This window comes from Tamandua tetradactyla, chromosome 9 (genome assembly GCF_023851605.1).
Source record: "Tamandua tetradactyla isolate mTamTet1 chromosome 9, mTamTet1.pri, whole genome shotgun sequence".
Lineage (NCBI taxonomy): Eukaryota > Metazoa > Chordata > Mammalia > Pilosa > Myrmecophagidae > Tamandua > Tamandua tetradactyla.
The window spans coordinates 33,368,466-33,387,226 of NC_135335.1; the positions used below are offsets into that span (position 1 = coordinate 33,368,466).

Below are 18,761 nucleotides of genomic sequence, written 5' to 3' on the forward strand. Positions count from 1 at the left end.
ACGGGCCGGATATCAAGCCCGGGTCTCCTGTACGGCAGGTGACAATTCTACCCCTGAGCTACTCTTGCACCCCCTTTCCTGGATGCTGTTTTGTCCTTAGCTTTGGGTCCTGGCCACAAATTCCTCGACAGGAGGGAAAGTCTCACTCAACAGCCCATGCCTTGCCCAAAGTCAGTCCATCAATCATCCCCTCTTGTCCTGATCCTCCGGGACACAAAAGAAGTCCTGGGATGAGGATTTGGGGGCAAGGAGCTTGTCTGTCCGGGGGGTCCCCAAAGCACAGTAAGAATACAAGGCAGGGAAGGAGGAAACTCCACCGAGAGTGAGTTCATGAATGAGTCACTGCTGCCAGCACATGGGGTTCCATGCAGCTGGGGACCCCGAAGGTAGAACAAAGGGCCAGGAAATAGCCCCCAGACCGCTCCCTAGCCGTCCCTTTGGGCACCTAATAATAATAAAAACAACAAAATAAACTGACCTGGGGGCAACTCTGCGTCTCACCACATTACCTACTTACCCCGCCGTCACACATGTCTGTGGGATGAGTTTTCACAGAGCAAACACACTCGTGCAGCCCAGATAAGGAACAGGACCTGCCCAGCTCCCTCAGAAGCCCCCTCTGTCTGCCCTCCACGGCACAGCCCCCTGAAGGATTTCACTCTCCGAACTTCTAATCTTTCCTAGAACTTAGTAACCAATGGAATCAACTGCCCGAAATCCTTTGCATCCGACTTCTTTGGCTCAAGGTTCCATTTGTGACCGCCTGGGCGTTGCTGGGTGTAGTTGTAAATGGCTCGTTCCCCCTGCTCCAGGGCACTCAGTTGTGGCTCCAAAGCCCGACGTGTTTGTCCATCCACTGTTGATGGACGTTTGGACGGTTTCCAGTCTGGGGATATTATGAAGCGTGCTACAAGGAATATTGTACCTGTCATCTGCCTTTCTCCTCCTGAGTGAAAACTCAGGGGAGGGGAATTTCTGGGTCATAGTACGCACATATGTTCAGCTTTAGTCAACCCTGCCCAAGAATTTTCCAGAACGATCGTACCATTTTAAATTCTCCCCCCAGCAGCGGATAAGAATTTCAGTTGCTTCCCATCCTTGCCTACACTTGCTAACTTTCTATCTTTTTCAGCCTGCAAGCCTAGCATGCACGGAGCCACAGCATTTTCGCATGCACAATTTTATCACCCTCATGCACATTTCAAACATGAGAAAGCAGAGGCTCTGAGAAGGAAGACCCGGGCTTCACGTCACACGCGGTATAGGTGGCAGGACGGGAGATTGGGGCAGAACTCTCTTTGGGGGTCTGCTCGCCGGGAGGCAGAGTAGGGTGGATGGAGTGGTGGGTGGACGCAGGGCAAGTTTCTGGATGCAGAGTGGTCAGTGGGACTTGAGGGCTGCTTCCTGTCTTGAAGCTGTCCGAAGGCCTGGCCATGACACTTGTCCCCACCCATTCTCTGAATAGCTGTGGGGGAGGCTGCCCTGTCCCAGGCTTCTCCAAGGAAGTTCAGGGTGGGAGTTGGTAGGGAAGGAATGCCCCTCTCCTCCCCTCCCCGACTGCTGGGGGGCTGAGGAGGGCAGTGCAGCTGGGGCGCGTGGAGGAAAGCCAGGTGTGCTCCCACCCCGACCCCGCTGAAGCCCCAGGTGCAATGGAATGACCTCCTAGCCTCTCCGGGTTCCTCATCTGCAAAATGGGCCTGGAAGCAATCCCCGCCTGAAGGCTTGGCATGAGGATGGCATGTGACCAGAAGGGAAGAGGCTTCCACTGGCTCCCTCAGCCCCTACCCCTGGGGAGACTCAGCCGAGAGCCCTGCAGCAGCCGATGTGACGGAAGGAGGTTTCTCCTGAGTCTGTGGCATGTGGCACTGTGGGTGGGGGGCCCAGACGTTGAGAGGGGTGCGGGGTTGCTGCCCACCCGCCCCGCCTCTTCCTCCCACGTGGTGGCATATGGTTTTGTTCAGCGGGAGCCAAGCTGTGGGGGGAGAAGATTCCGCCAAAGAGCATGGAGAACAAGGCTCCTTTGTCTGAAGCTGGGGGGTCTGCCCGCTCCCTGGTCCTGGAACTGCGGGTCAGGTCTCAGACCCGCCATTGAGGGATGGTGGGGGCAGGGGGCGCACCGTCTGTTACAAGCTGGAGGCCCCACTTTGTCCGGTTAGGGAAACTGAGGCCAGAGAGGATAAGGGACTTTGCAGAGTGCTCGGTTTTTCAGCAGCAGCCCCGGGACTGGAGCCGGGCTCTCCCGACTCCCAACTCAGGGCTCTCCCCTCCTCCACCTTAACATAAGCTCCCAGGGCTCCCTGGGGTCCCTCCTGGGGTACACTTTGGTGCAGCATCTTCTTTGACAACCCCTCCCGGTCAATTCCTCCCTCTTTCCATCCCCCGCAACTTGGAATTCTGGAGAGCTTTGTGCAGCCACACTCTTTATGTACCAGGATATATAATGAGGAGGCAGAACAGTCTTTGCTCTCAGGGAGTTTGCTATTTAGTGGCAATTCCTGACAAACCCACAAGGGGGAGCGAGAGTGCACAGGGGCTGGGGCAGTAGTCTGGGTGGGAGTGAGAAGAAGCTCGGTGGGCTTCCTGGAGGAAGTGATATTTAAATTGAAATCTGATGGCTGTGGAAGAAGTAGGGCATAGGGGATGGCTGAAATATGAAGAAGCCAGGCATAGGGGATGAGGCCAGAGGGGAAGGGACAGAGCACAAGCAAGAGCTGGAAGGTCTCAGAGAGCACGGGTTGGGGAGGGTTGGGGGTGGGGGTGGGTGGGGGTGGGGGGGTAGGGGTGGAGTTGACGTGGGGGGAAGGTGGCCGAGCAAGTGGAAGAAAGCACTCTAGGACCAGACAGGAGGGAGGAAGACCAGTGTGAAGAGGAAGGAAATGGCTCCTATCGAGAATGGAGACTCAAAACAGAGCCAAACCACCACACGGCTCGTAGGCCAGGCTGCTGAGCTTGGGCTTTATTCCGAGGCTGATGGGGAACCACACAAGGCTTGAAAAGACACTGAATCACATGGTCAGACTTAGGTTTCAGAAATCAAGGATTGCATGAAAGAAAAAAAAAACACAAAATGTTTAAAGGAGCAAAAGACGTGTGCAGAAATTTCACCAAGCAGGAAGTACAGCCGGCTCACAAACAGATGTCAAGACGCTCAACCTCATTAGGAACAAAGGAAATGTAAATTAAAACCACACCAGGATACCATCTCGCACCCACTGCACCAGCAAATGTGAAGGAGCGCTGGGGGGAAGGTGGAGGAGCGCTGGGGGGAAGGCGGAGGCCCTGCAGAGGCTGGCGGGAGCGTTGGTACGGATGCTCCGAAACAACTGTTTGGCAGGAGCCGGTGAACTTGAATATGTATTTTCCCAACACTCAGCCCTCCTGCATTTCCATCCTAGAGAACACAAATGTCATGGGAGGCCTGGGACAAGGGTGGCTATAGCAGCAGTGCTTTTCATAGGAAGAAGACAGCAAACAACCTAAATGTCCACAGGCAAGAGAATCATTCCTTGTGGTGGAGCCAACCGGTGGAATATTATATAATCCTGAACATAAATGGACAGCTAGAGGTACTGCTGTGGACGGTCTTGTAGATGAAAAATACTTACAGGATGAGTCTGCTTGTATCAAGTTGTAAAAACAGCCTGAATGGAAATAACAGAGTTTAGGGACACATACTGAGGTGGTAAAATGTCTAAGAAAAATAAGGGGACGACGACCCCGCAAGTGAGGAGAGAGCTTTCATGGTGGGGAGGATCTGCGGTCGAAGAGGGGCACAGAAGAGGGTTCCCCAAACCTGAATCAGTCCTTGCGTGCATGTCACATTCTCTCCTGCTGGCTAACATTTTTGCAATGGGTGTAACCTGCTTGTTTTATTATTAGTCACTGACCACAGCGACTTTCCCATCAGACTCCAGTTGCTTCCACCACCGTGGGCTGGCCTCGGTGGTACCCTGGCCTGGGGGAGACCAGGACCTCCTACAATTGGCTGGATTGGTCTGGGCTTCCGCCAGCTGACAGCCAATCACAGATGAGCTAAGTGAAGTCCCCTTGTACCTGTTGGGAATTTTATAGAGAACACACTTTAAAAAAAGTGCGGTAAGGAAATATCGGATGGGGTTTGAATCTAAGGTAGAAGTAATGGACCTCAAACTCACCTGTCCTGTCAGGGTCATTCAGAAATTCCTCTCCAACATCTGCATAAAAAAAAAAATCCCATTTTCTATTTAGAGATTCATCTTTGGTAAATCCTGCCTAGGGCTTTGAGGAGAGCCTGTGATTTGGGTGGGGACAATCAACACAGCCCATTTTCTCTGGATCCTCCAGTTAGAACGAATCTCAACTCTCATGGACTAGTGCTCTATTCTGCCTGGACTCAAAGGTTGTGGGATGAAGCTGCTGAGCTGTTCTGGTCACCTGAAGAGGTGGCCTTCATGGCAAATGGAGGGACAAGGACAGAGAAACTTGCTCCTGTTGACTTAGTTGAGTACCTGGATCCAGCTGTACTTGAAATCCACCTGTATGCTTTTTCATTACTGGGATCAAAAGCTCTGTTTTGGTCTGTTTGTTCGTTTTTTTGGCTTAAGACTGTTTGACTTGCGCGTACTGTGACTTGCCGCAGAGTGCAGCCTGGCATCCCTCCTTAAGGTGGCAAAAATCTAGGAGTCATCCCGACCCCATCCAGCATCTGGTCCTATGTAGTCTCTCTCCTCAATTTCTCTTCCCGCTGCTGCCACCTTTGTCTAAATCCATCACCTCCTGCTTGGATTCCTGCATCAGCCTCCTCAGGGGCTCCCTGCCTCCCCAACCAGCAGCCACGGGGACCGGACGTTGTAAAACAGAAATCAGACCACACCACTGCCCGACTTTAAAATCCTTCAGCTGCTCCCCACTGCTCTCAGAATAGATACCAAACTTCTTTCCCTAGCCCACAGGGCTCCGTGAGGTCCTGGCCCTACCGTGTCCTCTCCACCCTCACCCCTTCCCCCAATAACCCCGCGGTTCCAGATTACTTCTTCTGGTCTTGTGAGTCGTCCCAGGACAACCTAATTTTCATGAAGTGCAAAGTGTGTGCGGCGCCCTGCTGTTAAGTCCTTCTTACATATTGATGCACTGAGCCCTTGTGCAATAGGAAGTGAGGCTCCGAGAGGTTAGGAGCCTGGCTCCAGCGCCCCCGGGCTTACCCACTGCCCCACACCACCTCCTTGAAGCTCTTCTGGCTGCTTATTTGTGAGACGATTTGGATTCCTACCTGTCTCCACTAGAGTATGAGCTCCAAGAGGGCAGAGATGAGTCTGGCAGACCCATTACTCGACTTAATGGGATGGGCCTGGCACATAGTAGGTCTCTGGTCACATATTTGAGTCATATAAGCTGGTCTTTAAGGAGTGCTTACGATGTGCAAGCTGCTTTCTAAGCACTTCCAGATAACTCCTTTTGTCCTCACATCAGCATGTGGAGCTGGCAGTAGTATCTTACAGCTGGGGACCCTTGAGATACAGAGAGGGGACGTCCCCAGGGTCACACAGGCTAGTAAGTGGAGGAGCTGGGATTCAAACCCAGGCAGCCTGGCTCCAAGGTCTGAACTGTAAACATGTGCTACGTCACCCCTGTATGGATGGATGCTGACGGGGGTCAGGGCAAGCGAGGTCAGGGATGGAGAGCTGAGACCGGGCCTATGTTTTGAGCAAGTTAGGAGGCCAGGGTTGCATTGACAGAGTTGAAAAATTAAGACACATCTCACTGGGGACCTCCTCTGCTTCCTGCGGTTGGAGCCAGCTGGCTGCAGAGTGTGTGCCCGCTGCCTGCTGCCTTATCAGGGGCTTTTTTTTTTTTTTTTTTTTTGGCAGTACACATAAGCAGATCTCTTATGGTTGCTATTGCTTCTGAAACAGTCTGGCACATACTTTTTTGAGATTGTGAAATAAAATCCCCACAAAGATCTGGCAGGTAACATAAATAAGTATAATTGACCAGATGTAAAATAAATAAGATTGGTAGAGATTGTCAAACTGAAACATGCATGTCCCACCTAAAGGAATTCAAAACTTCTTCTTTTTTTTACCTTTTTTCTTTTTTGTGAAAAAGAATACATATGCAAAAAGCAGTTTCAAAGCACATTACCACAATTAGTTATAGAACACATTTCAGAGTTTGGTTTGGGTTAAAATTCCCCATTTTAGGTTTTTACTACCAGCTGCTCCAAGACACTGGAGCCTAAAAGATGTATCAAAATAATGATTCAGCAATCCTACTCATTTGTTAAACCCTACCTTCTCTGTATAACTCCATCATCACCTTTGATCTTTCTCCTACTCGTTAGGGGTATTTGGGCTATGCCCATGCTAACTTTTTCATGTTGGAAGGGGCTGCCGATAATATGGGCTAGGGGGGTGAAATTTTATGAATGGCTTTTGAAGAAGAGAGCTGGATGGGCTGGAAAGATACTGGGGGAACTCATTCAGTTATTACCTCTGCTTTATAGAGGAAGAAAAGAAGCCTGGAGAGGTTAGGAGCCTGGCTCCAGTGCCCAGGAACTTCACCAGGATAGACGGGCAGGCCTGCCTGTGGGTTCCCAAGCCCATATCTGGGCTAGCATGGAGCCCAGGAGCTCTGAAGCGTCAGCTGGGAGGCTGAGAGGAACCCGGAGCCAGGGCATGTTGGCACTTTGATACAGTTACTGCAAATCACCACCACCAGCTTGGGTCATGTTACCTGAGGCCTAATGTTTGGAATGCAGGAGGGGAAACTTACCTCTGGGCTGCACAAGCCACCCCAGGATCCTGTGCTCAGCCCCTGCCCAGCCCTAAAGATAGGGACAGGCTGAGTTCAGGGCAGAGATTGAGGAGAGCTGGTGTCGCTCAGCGTGGAGAAGAGCAGCTCAGAGCTGTCCATGTGCTGTCTTTCCACCCATAGCTGAGTTCCTGATACCCTCCTCCAAGTTCAGCTAGGGCAGCTCTGAGCTGGGTTCCTTGCACTAGGGAAAGGGGGTTCTGGGCCCTCTGCCATTCCTGTGGCTCACTGGCATCCAAACACCTCAGATTTGGACCATGAAACACAAACCCTGCTAGGCCATGGCCGTGGGGGCCAAGAGCCTGGCTCGAGAGACTCTGGACTGAATGTAAGTGAGAAATCAGGATTTAAGGGATGATTTTGATGACTGAATCATTATATAAATATTCCTTTTGGCTTTCTGGCGTATCGGAGTAGAAAGGGAAATATCTGAACTCTCTGAATTGTAATCCAGCTGCCTTGATCTCTGATAATGGTTGTATAGCCTTTATCTCCTGCCCCTGTGATTATAAAAACCTGTGACAAAACTTCATCTGTATCTAGTTATCCAGGCTTTCAGTTTTAGAGTCTTATAATCACTAAAGATAGCCCCTGATGGCTGTTAAGGAAGGGTCCCCAAGTCCCAAATGATCTTGATGACCAAAACTGGATTTAACCTAAATTAAACTGGATTTAACCTACTGACATGCACAGTGGTTTAGACTTTAACCCACAAGTCACCTATACCCCATTCCGCCATTGTCTTTCACAGGTTGGGTGACTAAGCATGTCATCAGTCTGCACACGCTCAGTAATCAGGTCACCCCTAATTACATCACCTGGGGCCACTGTGCTCCTCATCCTAAACCCTGCCCACCTCTTCTCTAATTACTGCAGTTCCGGGAGACAGATTCTGGGCCTTAGGCTATCTGCTCTCCTACTCTGCGCATAGTAACAAACTCTTTCTCTCTTTGATACCCTGATGTCTCAGGACTTGGTTATTGAGTGCACTGGGCAGAAAAACTCACGGTCTTCGTCCAGTAACATGAATCCAGCTCTGGATTCCAAGCGGTCAGAGAGTTCACCAAGCTTCTTGGTGGGGGTGGGTTGCCTGGATTTGGAGGCAAGCGCTCCTCTCTTTGTGCCTCAGTTTCCACATCTACAAATTGGGAGCATGCGGTATTTAACTTCCAGTGTGGTGGATGGATATAGAGAAGAGAACGCGTGCTTGAGCTTCATAAACCATATTCGACAGTCACAATTTTAGTACTGCTCTTGTTATTGCCTCAAAATGTCAGGAAGGAGATGTCAAGATAGGATTAGATGTGCAAGAAAATTATCAGGGGAGGGAGCAGAAGAGTGCAGGGAGAGCCTCAAATTGCAGTAGCAGATCTGACACTTGTGAAAGGAGACAGGGAAGGAAGGTGGAATAAGAAGAGCATTGAGGTGTAGTGCAGTTCCAAAAAAGAAACGTTTCCACTAGAGGAGTCCTGGGTCTCGCCTGAAAGTTCCTGCATTATTAGTAGCTGCCTGGGAGGGGTTCACGGTGGCCTCAGCACAAATGCGGCGGTGGATCTAGAGAGACCATTGGTCACCTATGCTTCTGGCAGCAGGAGATGCAAGTGACACAATTTCATGGCTACTGTGATCATCATTATTCCAAACTTGTCAATACCCCAGAACTGGCTGGGCTGAGCCCTGCCGGGGAACCAGAGGTTATTTGGAGCTCAGGGGCTGAGGTTTGTGTTCTAAACTGAAACGTGCTTCCCCTCCTCACGTTCCCAGACGGGAAGGTTTCTAAGTATTACTGGAAATTCCTGCCCCATAACCAGGCAATGGGCTGGAGAACTGAGCCACCAGAGGTGTGGGAAGTAGCAGCCAAAGGGGCTTGGAGACAGATTTAAGTGCAGCAATTAATAAATGGATGGGTGGATGGGTGGATGGACGGATGGATGGATGAAAAAAAAGAACTAGTAAAGAATACAGATAGCTTACTATTCCAATCTCAGAGTGGGGAAAGCCTTTCTAAGCACAGCTCCAAAGCCATAGACAAATTCTGGTAAATTTGTGGGCATCAAAATTTAAAAGTCTTTATGTAAAAAAAGAAAGAAAAACATAATGAAAGTTAAAACAGAGATAATATCTGCAGTATGTATTTGACAAAAAGTCAATATTCCTACTATACAAGGAATTCTTAAAAATTCAGATAAAGATGAACAGCCCAGCAGTGAAAATGAATAAAGAATTTGTACATGCGGTCTTCAGAAGAGGAAATAAATGCGAATGGCTAATAAGCATTTAAAAAGATGGTCAACCTCAAAAATGAGATAGCATTTCCACCTAACAGAGTGACCTCAACTAGAAAGGCTGATGGACTCAGTGAGGACAAATCTGTGAGGAAAAAGCAGTCCCACACATTATGAGTGGGCGTAAATTTGCACAGCTTTCTGGAAGTCTCTTTTGCAATATATAACAAAAGCATTAACAATCGTACATGCTCTTTATCTTGCAATTTCTCGGAGGTGGATGAGTGCCCCAAAATACAGATTTGAAGACATACTTCAAATCCTTTTCGATAACAAGGAAAATTGGAAACAATAAATGGTAGATCAGATAAACAAACTGCAGTTATCAGGCAGCAGAACACCATACGGCTTTCGACAATGTTTATGTAGATATGCGTTTATCGAAGTGAAAAATGGCCACAATGCATCATATGGAAAAGCATAGCAAAGAAGACATTCATTAGAATTTGATTGTGGAAATTCACAATACACACATATATACTTACATATATACATATGTATAGTTCAGAAGTGGTTAGAAGACATGCACTCAGGAAGATAGATTTACTGGTTTTGAAGGTTTTACAATGTATATTTTCTAATTTATTTCTTAAAATCAGGATCAGCCTCTCCCATTTGATGGGGAATCTGAGGATCAGCGTGGACAAGCCTCCTGTCTCTGGGCTGCCTCTGCTGTCCTGGGGGCCCTTTTCAGTCTCCCAGGTCTCTACTGTGTTGCCTTAGGCAGGTCCCTTCTGTCTCTGGGCTGGTCTGAAAAGGAAGGGGCTCTTGAAGCCCCTCAGTTTAGTTTCTCAGCCCGGTGGGGAGGTCTCAGGATGGCTCAGTGCCCTCACTTCCCTGCCCATCTCCCCTGCCAGGAGAGCTGGCCTGATCAGCAAGGCCGCTCCAAGTCTTGTCCAGGATGACCAGAAAGTGCCAGAAATTTCATCACACCAGGCGGAGGGGCGGGTGGGGATGAGTCACGAGTGAATCGGGCCCCAGGAGTGGGGGCCGACCATTCCCAGATGGGAGGTGTCAGGCCAGGCAACTTTCCTGGAATAAGCAGACAGTTTGAGAAAGTGTAGATAAACCCCAGAGTGAAAGAAAAAATTTTAATGGTTCCCCGCCTGCCCCTACCATTCCATTCACATCAACCCCTCTCAGCATTCTGTCAAAGGGACACCCAGGTCCTGCTTACATTCTCGGGGTGATGGAGAACTCACTACTTCGCTATAATTTGTTCCAAGCCAGGTAGGGAAATGCGTGCAGACTCTGGAGTGAGACTTTGGGGTCCTAGCTATGTCAGTGAGCCTCAGTTTCTTTCTTTAAAATGGGGGTAATATGTACCTAGCACCTGTAGGATTGCCTTAATTAAATGGATTAATCGTATTGGTGCTTATTAAAATCTTTGCCCACAGTGTGTGATAAACAAGTATGGGTTTATTTTTCATTCCATTCGTGGTTCCCTTTGTTTAAGGCAAGTCACCCTTGGAGAGAGTCTGGATATCCTAAATATCTGATCCCCACTGGTTAACCCCAACAGACAAATGGGGGCCTGGGAAGGCAGGCACAGGGCTTTGTCTTTAATAGCCTCCATTAGACAAATTCTAACAGGCGAGACTCTTGCGTCTGCAAATAACAAAGCTCTAGCTCAAACTGGCTGAAACCCCCAACGGAAATTTATTGGCCCATAACTGAAAAATCCAGGGGTGGGATGGCTTCAGACAGAGCTATAATCAGGTGCTTAATAAATATTAATGTTATCAGAAAGTTCTCTCTCTCTCTCTGTTTCTGTCTCCTCCTCTCAGCTCTGCTTTCCTTTGTGCTGGTTCTCCTAAAGGTGCCCCACAAGCTCCAGGCTCCTACCCCACAGCTGAGCTACAGAGTAGAAAGAAAGTGCTTCTCTCTTCTGGCTGCACTCCAGGCAGAGCCTGCCTCAAATAAAGGGACCCCCTCACTTGCGTCTCATGCCCATGTCTGAGCCAGTCACTGTGGCTGGGTGATGGAATATTCCAGCTCCATCTGAACCTATGGAAAGTAGGGGTTCTTTAGAGGAGACTTGAGGGGCTGGGACCTGGAATAAGGGACATGGGTGGACAGAAACCACAGATAGAGATTATGCAGGTCTCCTTGGGGAGGTCCCAAACCATGAGCTTTTGTGCAAGATTAGAGCAGGTGCATTTGAGTTAGATATTGGAGTGGATGGATGATTGTTAAATCTAGACTGGGCTGCCATAACAAGGAGACCCTAAAGCCTCAGGGCTTACTGTGCTAGCTGGAAGCTGTATGTACCCCAGAAAAGACCATGTTCTTTTAATCCATACCTGTGGATGCAGAGCTACAGTGGGTGGGACCTTTCGATTAGGTTATTTCAATTGAGATATGACCCACCCAATTCAAGGTGAGTCTGAATCCTTTTACTGGAGTCCTTCATAAGAGGATAAGAGATAAGAAACAAACAGATCGAGAAGCTAAGAGATGAAATCAAGAGAAGCTCACAGAAAAAGCCCAAGAGGGGAAGCCCCTGGAACCAGAAGCTGAAAGCAATAAAATCTGGGCGTGATGGACCAGCAGACGCCAGCCATGTGCCTTCCCACGTGACAGAGGAGTCCCAGCAACCTGTCTTCAGAATCCAGGCATCATCCTGCGGTTGCCTTGAGTTGGGCATTTTCACTGTATGAAAACTGTAAATCTGTAACCTAACAAATCCCCATTGTAAAAGCCAGCCCATTTCTGGTTTATCGCATTCTGGCAGCTTTAGCAAACCGAAACACTGAGCCAGTTTAAAAGTATATTTCTTTCGTGTGTCGGTCTAGGCCAGCTATGGGTGCTTCACAATTATCAGGGGTGCTTCTTCCATCAAAATAGGACTCCCACCTCAAAATACAAGACTGCTGCTGTGTCAGGTCTGCATTCCAGCCAGCAAGCAGGAAGGGGAAAAGGAAAAGAGGAATGCACATTTTTTCCCTTTTTTTTTTAATTGTGAAAGAAATAACATATATACAAAAAAAGCAATACATTTCAAAGCACAGCTCAACAATTAGTTATAGAACAGATTTCAGAGTTTGGTATGGGTTACAGTTTCACAATTTTAGGTTTTTCCTTCTAACTACTCTAAGACACTGGAGACGAAAAGAAATGTCACTGTAATGATTCAGCAGTCATACCCACTTGTCAAATCCTGTCCTCTCAGTTTTAACTCCTCCTTCTCTCAATTTTTAGGGGTATTTGGGTTATGCCTATTCAAACTTTTTCATGTTGGAAAGGGCTGTTGACAATTTGGAATAAGGAGATACAACCAGTTGATGTTCTGGAGAGGCTGGCCCCTCTGGGTTTCAGGACTTATCTGGCCTAGGAATCCATCTGGAGGTTGTAGGTTTCTGGAAAGTAATCACAGTGCATGGAACCTTTGTAGAATCTCAGACAGAAAGAATCCTAGGTGTTGTTTAGAGTTGCCAGGACATTCTTTCCTTTTAAAAGCATGAACCAAAAGCTGCCCATGTTGCTTCTGCTCCCATTCAATGGTGCAAAACTTTCAGTCCTACCTGGCTGCAAAGAAGGCTAGGGATGGGATCTTTGGCCAGGCAGCCCTGTGTCCAGCTAAAACGTCTCCAGTTGTGTTTCGGACATGAACAGTTGGACAACGAGTAATTTCTGCCATAGGTGGAAAGGATCTGGGTGGATGCAACAGGATTTGTGGTGGGATGGGAAAAGATAGGGAGATGGGAAAGTTCCCGGTGTACAGTAACGAGTGAGCTTTCAATTGGTTGGAGAGTGGGTGCTGGGAATAGGGACAAGGTGTAATTGGGTAAATTCAGGACGAAGCCTGAATTTTGTCCCAGGGATTGTTCGTGTGCCCCCACGTCCAAACTCCAATGTCAGCAGCTGCCCTCGGTCACCCTTGGGCCTCCGGGTGTGTAGATGGATGATGTGGCCTGCTCTGGGGAGGATGGATGAGGCGGAGAGGACCTCCTGGAGACCAGGGTCATTTGGGCAGGGGTGCTGGCGTGGGCACGTCCGGTTCAGCCCTTGGGGAGAGATGCAGCTGGAAGAAGGAGACCAGAGTGAGGCCCTCCAAGGAGTGTTTTCCAAAACTGACAGCAACTTACAATCAACGGGAGATTTAAAGAAACATTGGTGCCCATCTCTACCCTCTGGAGATTCAGATTTAATTGTTCTGGAGTAAAGACTAGATTACGGCATTAAAAAAAGAACCCAGGTGTTTCTAATGCACTGCCAGATCTGAGATACCTTATTCTAAAGCTGAAGCCTGGGGTGGCACTGCTCCATCGTGCTATTCTCTGGAGGAGGCGGCCAGCTGTCTGAAAATCACCGCCTATCGCCTTTGAATATCTTTGCTATATTTCTGGGATTTTCCCCCTGCTCCCCCCAGGAGTCTTGTTGGGGCCAGATATTCCCTTTCTGAGCCTTCTTTACAACTGGGGACAGACCAGACCACCCCACCCTCAGCTCCACCCCTGCACCAGCTGGGTGTGGCTTCCCCAGGGTTTGAATGGGAGATGAGGTGTGACAAAGCAGGCCCAGTGCAGAATTCATTCTTGGAAAGCAGCATCAGCAGAAGACCCGGCCAGGAGCCTCAAGCCCACCATTGGAGGGGTGGGCAGGGACCACTGAGTCCAGGAGATAAAGTCAGAGGGAGATGCAGAAACCAAGAGGCACAGATAAGGTGAGACACAGAGATAGACACAGAAAGGGAGAGAAAAGCTCCGGGGAGAGTGAGAAATATGAGAAAGAGACATAAATGCATCATTAGAATGAGATACCAAGAGATACAGAGAGGGGTTGAGTGACAAAAAGAAACCCAGAAAGGCAAAGCTGGAGTAACAAGCAGAGGACAAGAGAGAAAGTTGTGAATGTCCTAACTGCCACTGAACTGCACCAGGTATGCACAGAGATTTTTGGGTGCTGTTGCCTGCTCTCTTCCCTCCGGGTTTGGTTCCTGGAGGAACCAAATTAGGTTGTTTGCAAGTAATGATACTATCAACAACAGCAAACGTTTAGTGGAGGTCTTATCAGTGCCAGACAGTGTTCTAAGCATCTCAGTTACAAAACAATCCTGGGAGGGAGGAACTGTTTTACAGATGGAGATACTGGGAGCCAAGAGATGAAACCACGTGCTGAAGAATCACACGGGGAGGGTGTGGATTTTAAATCGAGGTCATTTGGCTCCAGTGTCCATGCCCCTGAACTCTGTGTTGTTGTCATGCTGGTGGCTTTTATTATCGCTGTTACTCTCATTTTTCAGATGTCCATACTGAGGCTCAGAGAAGGAAAGCATCCTATCCAAGGCTACTCAGCGAGGACCCAGAGCTGTGCAGTGCAGCAAACATTCTCCTCCCCATCTGGGCTGGCCAGGTGGGTGGAGGTGAGCTGAGTCCTGGTGTCTCAGTGCCCAGGAGGCTAGTGACAGTGTTGTTGCTGTAACTAGCACTACTGCCTGCTCTGTCTGTCTTGGTCTTATCTGCCTGAAACCCCCACAGTCTTGTCTTGGCCAGGTCCTGGGCCCCAGATTCCTAGGGGGTGATGCATGCTTTCTCTGTGATAACAGTCCTGGCTGGGCTCCCAAGGGGATGGTCACCATGGCGGCATCTCCGGTTCAGATAAAAGGGGACAGGAGACCTGTCTCCACTTTATCTCATGGAAAGCCCTGGCCAGGCCTTGGGTTCTGCAGTGAGGCCAAATCTCAGCTCACTGCAGCAGGAAGTGAGGAAGGGACCCTCACTGTCGCTGGAGAGGTAGCCAGTGGGCGGTGGAGCTCTTATCCATTGGACCACCCTACCTACCTTCATTTACAAACAAAGGAAAAAGTCAACCAGTGACAAGTACTAGGATGAGAACGCAATAGAGAAACAGGATAGAGAGTGCCTTGGGTATGGGCAGTTGCTACCTCTGCTAGGCTGGTCTGGGAGAGTGTGAGGGGGTGGTGAGATTTCAGCTGCTATCTCAAGGCAAGGAGAAATCATTCACTGGAAGATCTGAGGCCCAGTGCTCCAGGCAGAGGGAACAACACATGAAAGACTCTGAAGGGGGAATGGGTAGAGGGCCCAGAGAGGGGAAGGTACTTGTTCCAGGAGGGGCCGGCAGTGCCTGGGTCCTCAGTTAGAAGGCTTAGTTCCTCTGTCTCTCCCGGTTCCTCTGTGGCAGGCCCTGCCTGTGCTGCCGAGGCATTTAGGCTTCAGTACCTTCCAGCTGTGTGACTCTGGGTAGGCTCCTTCCCTTCTCTGTGCCTTGGATCGTGACTGCCTCACCGCTGGGCTGGGCTGCGGGGAGACCCCTGGGGGTGGGGTGGGACACACTCTGGGTTTGTGGCTGCTGCCCAGGTGTTAGGTAGAGACCGCTGGGCCCTGTATCTCTGGGCAGGGCTCGGAGGTGGTTCTGAGCCCCGGGTCCTGCAGAATGTGGCCCCAGGATTGAGGGAGACACTGAGTCCAGGAGATAAAGTCAGAGGGAGATGCAGAGACCAAGAGGGACAGATAAGGTGAGACACAGAGATAGACACAGAAAGGGAGAGAAAAGCTCAGGGGAGAGTGAGAAATATGAGAGAGAGACATAAATGCATCATTAGAATGAGATACCAAGAGATACAGAGAGGGGTTGAGTGACAAAAAGAAACCCAGAAAGGCAAAGATGCAGTAACAAGCAGAGGACAAGAGAGAAAGTTGTGAATGTACTAACTGCCACTGAACCGCACACCTTAAACCGGTGAATTTTATGTTATGGCATTTTATCACAATAAAGAGAGAGAGAGAAAAAGACAAAACAGAGACTCAGTTGGAGAAGCAAAGAGGAGAACAGACAGACAGAGATAGAAAGACAAAATTCCTGGCCTTTCTTCCAGCCTGACTTCGGGCTTTGGGATCTGATGTTGGACCTCAGGGATGCTGGGAAAGGGGTCTGTCCCCAGGTCCAGGCCCATTGGGCCCAGGGGGTTTGGGGACAGTCCCCTTTCCACTGGGCTGCTCCGGTGCCATAATGTTTGCCCTGGTCTGGCAGTGCCTGGAATTTCCTTGTGTGGGTTTTGGGGGTGGGGTTCTGAGGCCTTGCCCAGGGAGAAGGACACTTCACCAACTGCTTGCCCCCTGTAGGGCCTCCTCCAGACTCAGGTTCTGAGTCAAATAGGGTTCCTGGGGGGGGGGGGGGGGGGGTGCGGGATGCCCCACCCTGCCTTGATGTTGGGGTTCCAAGTCACTGTAATTGATGTTATTGGAGTTTACAACTTGCCCTGTGGTCACTACCTGTTGGGCCTTGACCTGGAGTTGCCCAGTTCAAGAGAGGAGGTTGCTGAGCTCAGAGAGGTCAAGGACCTTGGCCGAGGTCACACAGCGCTCACAGGCAGCAGCACCGTAGCTTGGAAAAGGGGCAAATCTGCCCTGTCCCAAAGCTGGGGGCTTGGAACCCTTTGCCCAGGGACCTGTAGTAGCAGTGGGGCCTGCCGGGTCCCAGAGGGAGTTTCCAAGGCAGGAAGCCAAGGGTGGGGAGGCTAGGTCCAGGCTGGGCCTGCCTTCGGACCCCACCCCACCGGTCTGCGTCTTGGTAGTTCTGTACAGCAGGCCCCTTAGGAACAGGTCCAGGAACCCATTTTCCTCCCGGGTGGGGCCACTGAGGGTCAGGCTGGCTGAAGAGGACCGAAGCCCACAGCCTGCGGGCAGCGGCGCCAGGTCTGGAGCTGAGAGTTTAGTCTGGGCGGGGGAAGAGGGAAGAGGGCGCTGGGAGGATGTGTGGGGAGGTGGGGTAGGAGTGGGGATTGGTGCTCGGGGCTCCGCGGCGAACGCGCCAACTGGCCTCGGGCGGGCACAGCCCTCCCCTTCCTGGGGTTCGCGCCTCTCGGCTGAGTAGCAAGTCTGGGACGCCCGGACCGGCCCCCTCCCCAGCGGAGCGGTGCAGACCCCGCCCCGGAGGCGGGGGCAGGGAAGGGGGCTGGGGGCCGGCTCGGGACCGCCCCTCCCGCGCCTTGCCCCGCCCCACGCCGCACACAGCTCAGGGGCGCTCCGGCTCGCGGCCGCACCGACGGGCAGGCGGACTGACGGACGGAAGGACGCGCGGACCGTACCGAGGTGAGTCCACGCGGATCCCCCCTCACGCCCTGGGGTCTCCGTGTCCCCGGGTCTGTCCCGCGACCTCTCCAGGTCGCCCTTCACCGGATGCAGCTCGGGGGCGCCCGGACGCACCGACGGTCAGACGGACCGAAAAGGACGTGCGCAAGGCGTCTCGGGGTGACCACGCCTTTGTCCCTCGCAGCCGGACCCCCCTGGGGCCTCACGTCCCCGGGTCCCAGCCCGAGGCATGACCTCCCACAACCACCCCAATGCAGTGCGCAGGGGCCCATTATACAGATGCCGGCCCTGAGGCGGGCGCGCGCGCCCGTGGTGTGTGTGTGTGTGTGTGTGTGTGTGTGTGTGTGTGTGTGTGTGTGTGTCCACCTTCGCGGGGTCCCTCTGCTCCAACCCACCCTGGGTCCCTTGCTGCTTCCCATAGCTCACCTTTCCCCTGCCGCAGCCCCTCCCCCAGCACCCCCCCACTCTCCCCCCCACCCTCGCTCGCAGGGTCTTGCAGCCCCTCTTGTCCCAAGGCTCCAGTACCGACCCAGAGCCAGAAAGACTTGGTCAACCCCCTCCCCGTCCCCCACGCCCCCCAGGTATTGCACCACCATCGTCACACTCGCAGCCGACCCCCACCCCATTCACACCCCCTGCCGCACACACATACACATACACTCACACCAATAGCCAACAGAAGTTCTTGCACACTTTGCATAGCCGCAACTACCTCCCCCCTGTCCCTGACTTTGGTCCCCCCATGCCCTCAGTCTCCCAGCCTGGCACCCAGACCTCCGTCCACCCTCCGGAATTTTTCCCAGGCTCATCTCTCTCACATGCTTTTCACACACACACACACGCTTCATATGCCTATGCCTTGCACACGCAGGGCACAACAGCTGCGTCTCGGATATCTATCACACAGCTGTCTGTTAAGCACGTGTGCCCCTCTGACACACACGTCTGTCACCCGCATGTCTTTATTACGTCCTTGCATCTCTATCACATGTGTCATACATGTGTGTCTTACACTCTCAATACCCGGGGGTCAAACAATCCCACACGCGGCGTCCCACCCACAGTGTCACATACATCAGTAAGCACAACTGCATGGTCACAGCTCCTTTGGGAAGCCCGGCCCATGGGCACTGCCCTCCCTGCTCTCAGGGATGGGATGGGGGCCTGGAGTGGGGTGTGGGGAACCGGCGGGCAGACGTTGGTCTTGATTGAGGTTCCCTGACCCTGGTGCCTGGGTGGTGGCTGGGAGCAGGGAGAGGGGGCTCAGCCTTCCGGGTGGGCCTGACTCCTGCTGGCCTCCCCGCTTCCCCAAGCTGGGTGCTGCTCCCCAGCTTCATTGCTGTCCCAGGGTCTCACCCCCATCTCAGCTTTGTGAGGCCAGTTGGGCTGGTCTGAAGCTGGTCTGAGCCTGCAGGTGTCGCTGCGACAAGCCTAAAAGAAAAAGAGCGATGGTTTGGGTGCATCCCTGCAGAAGGGGTCAGTCGGGGGCCCTCCGGCACTAAGCCCTGATGTGTTGGTGGCAGCTGGGACAGTGTCCCTGCAGACACCAAATGCGTGTTTATGGCCGAGCGATTGGGGCCCCCAGCCACCCTGACCCCATGTGCAAAATGGGGGTGAAGATTCCCCAGCTGGA

General features: G+C 51.5%; 1 protein-coding gene across 2 annotated transcripts in view; it reads left to right on the top strand.

Annotated features, from left to right (window-relative positions):
* The first annotated feature begins 17,045 nt into the window (after window positions 1-17,045).
* The window catches only part of FBLN2 (fibulin 2), a 105,889-nt gene continuing 104,173 nt past the window's right edge, over window positions 17,046-18,761 (top strand). For both annotated transcript variants that reach the window (XM_077116416.1, XM_077116417.1), the window contains exon 1: window positions 17,046-17,128. The gene's annotated coding sequence lies outside the window, so the exon portion shown is untranslated. The remainder of the gene's footprint in view (window positions 17,129-18,761) is intronic.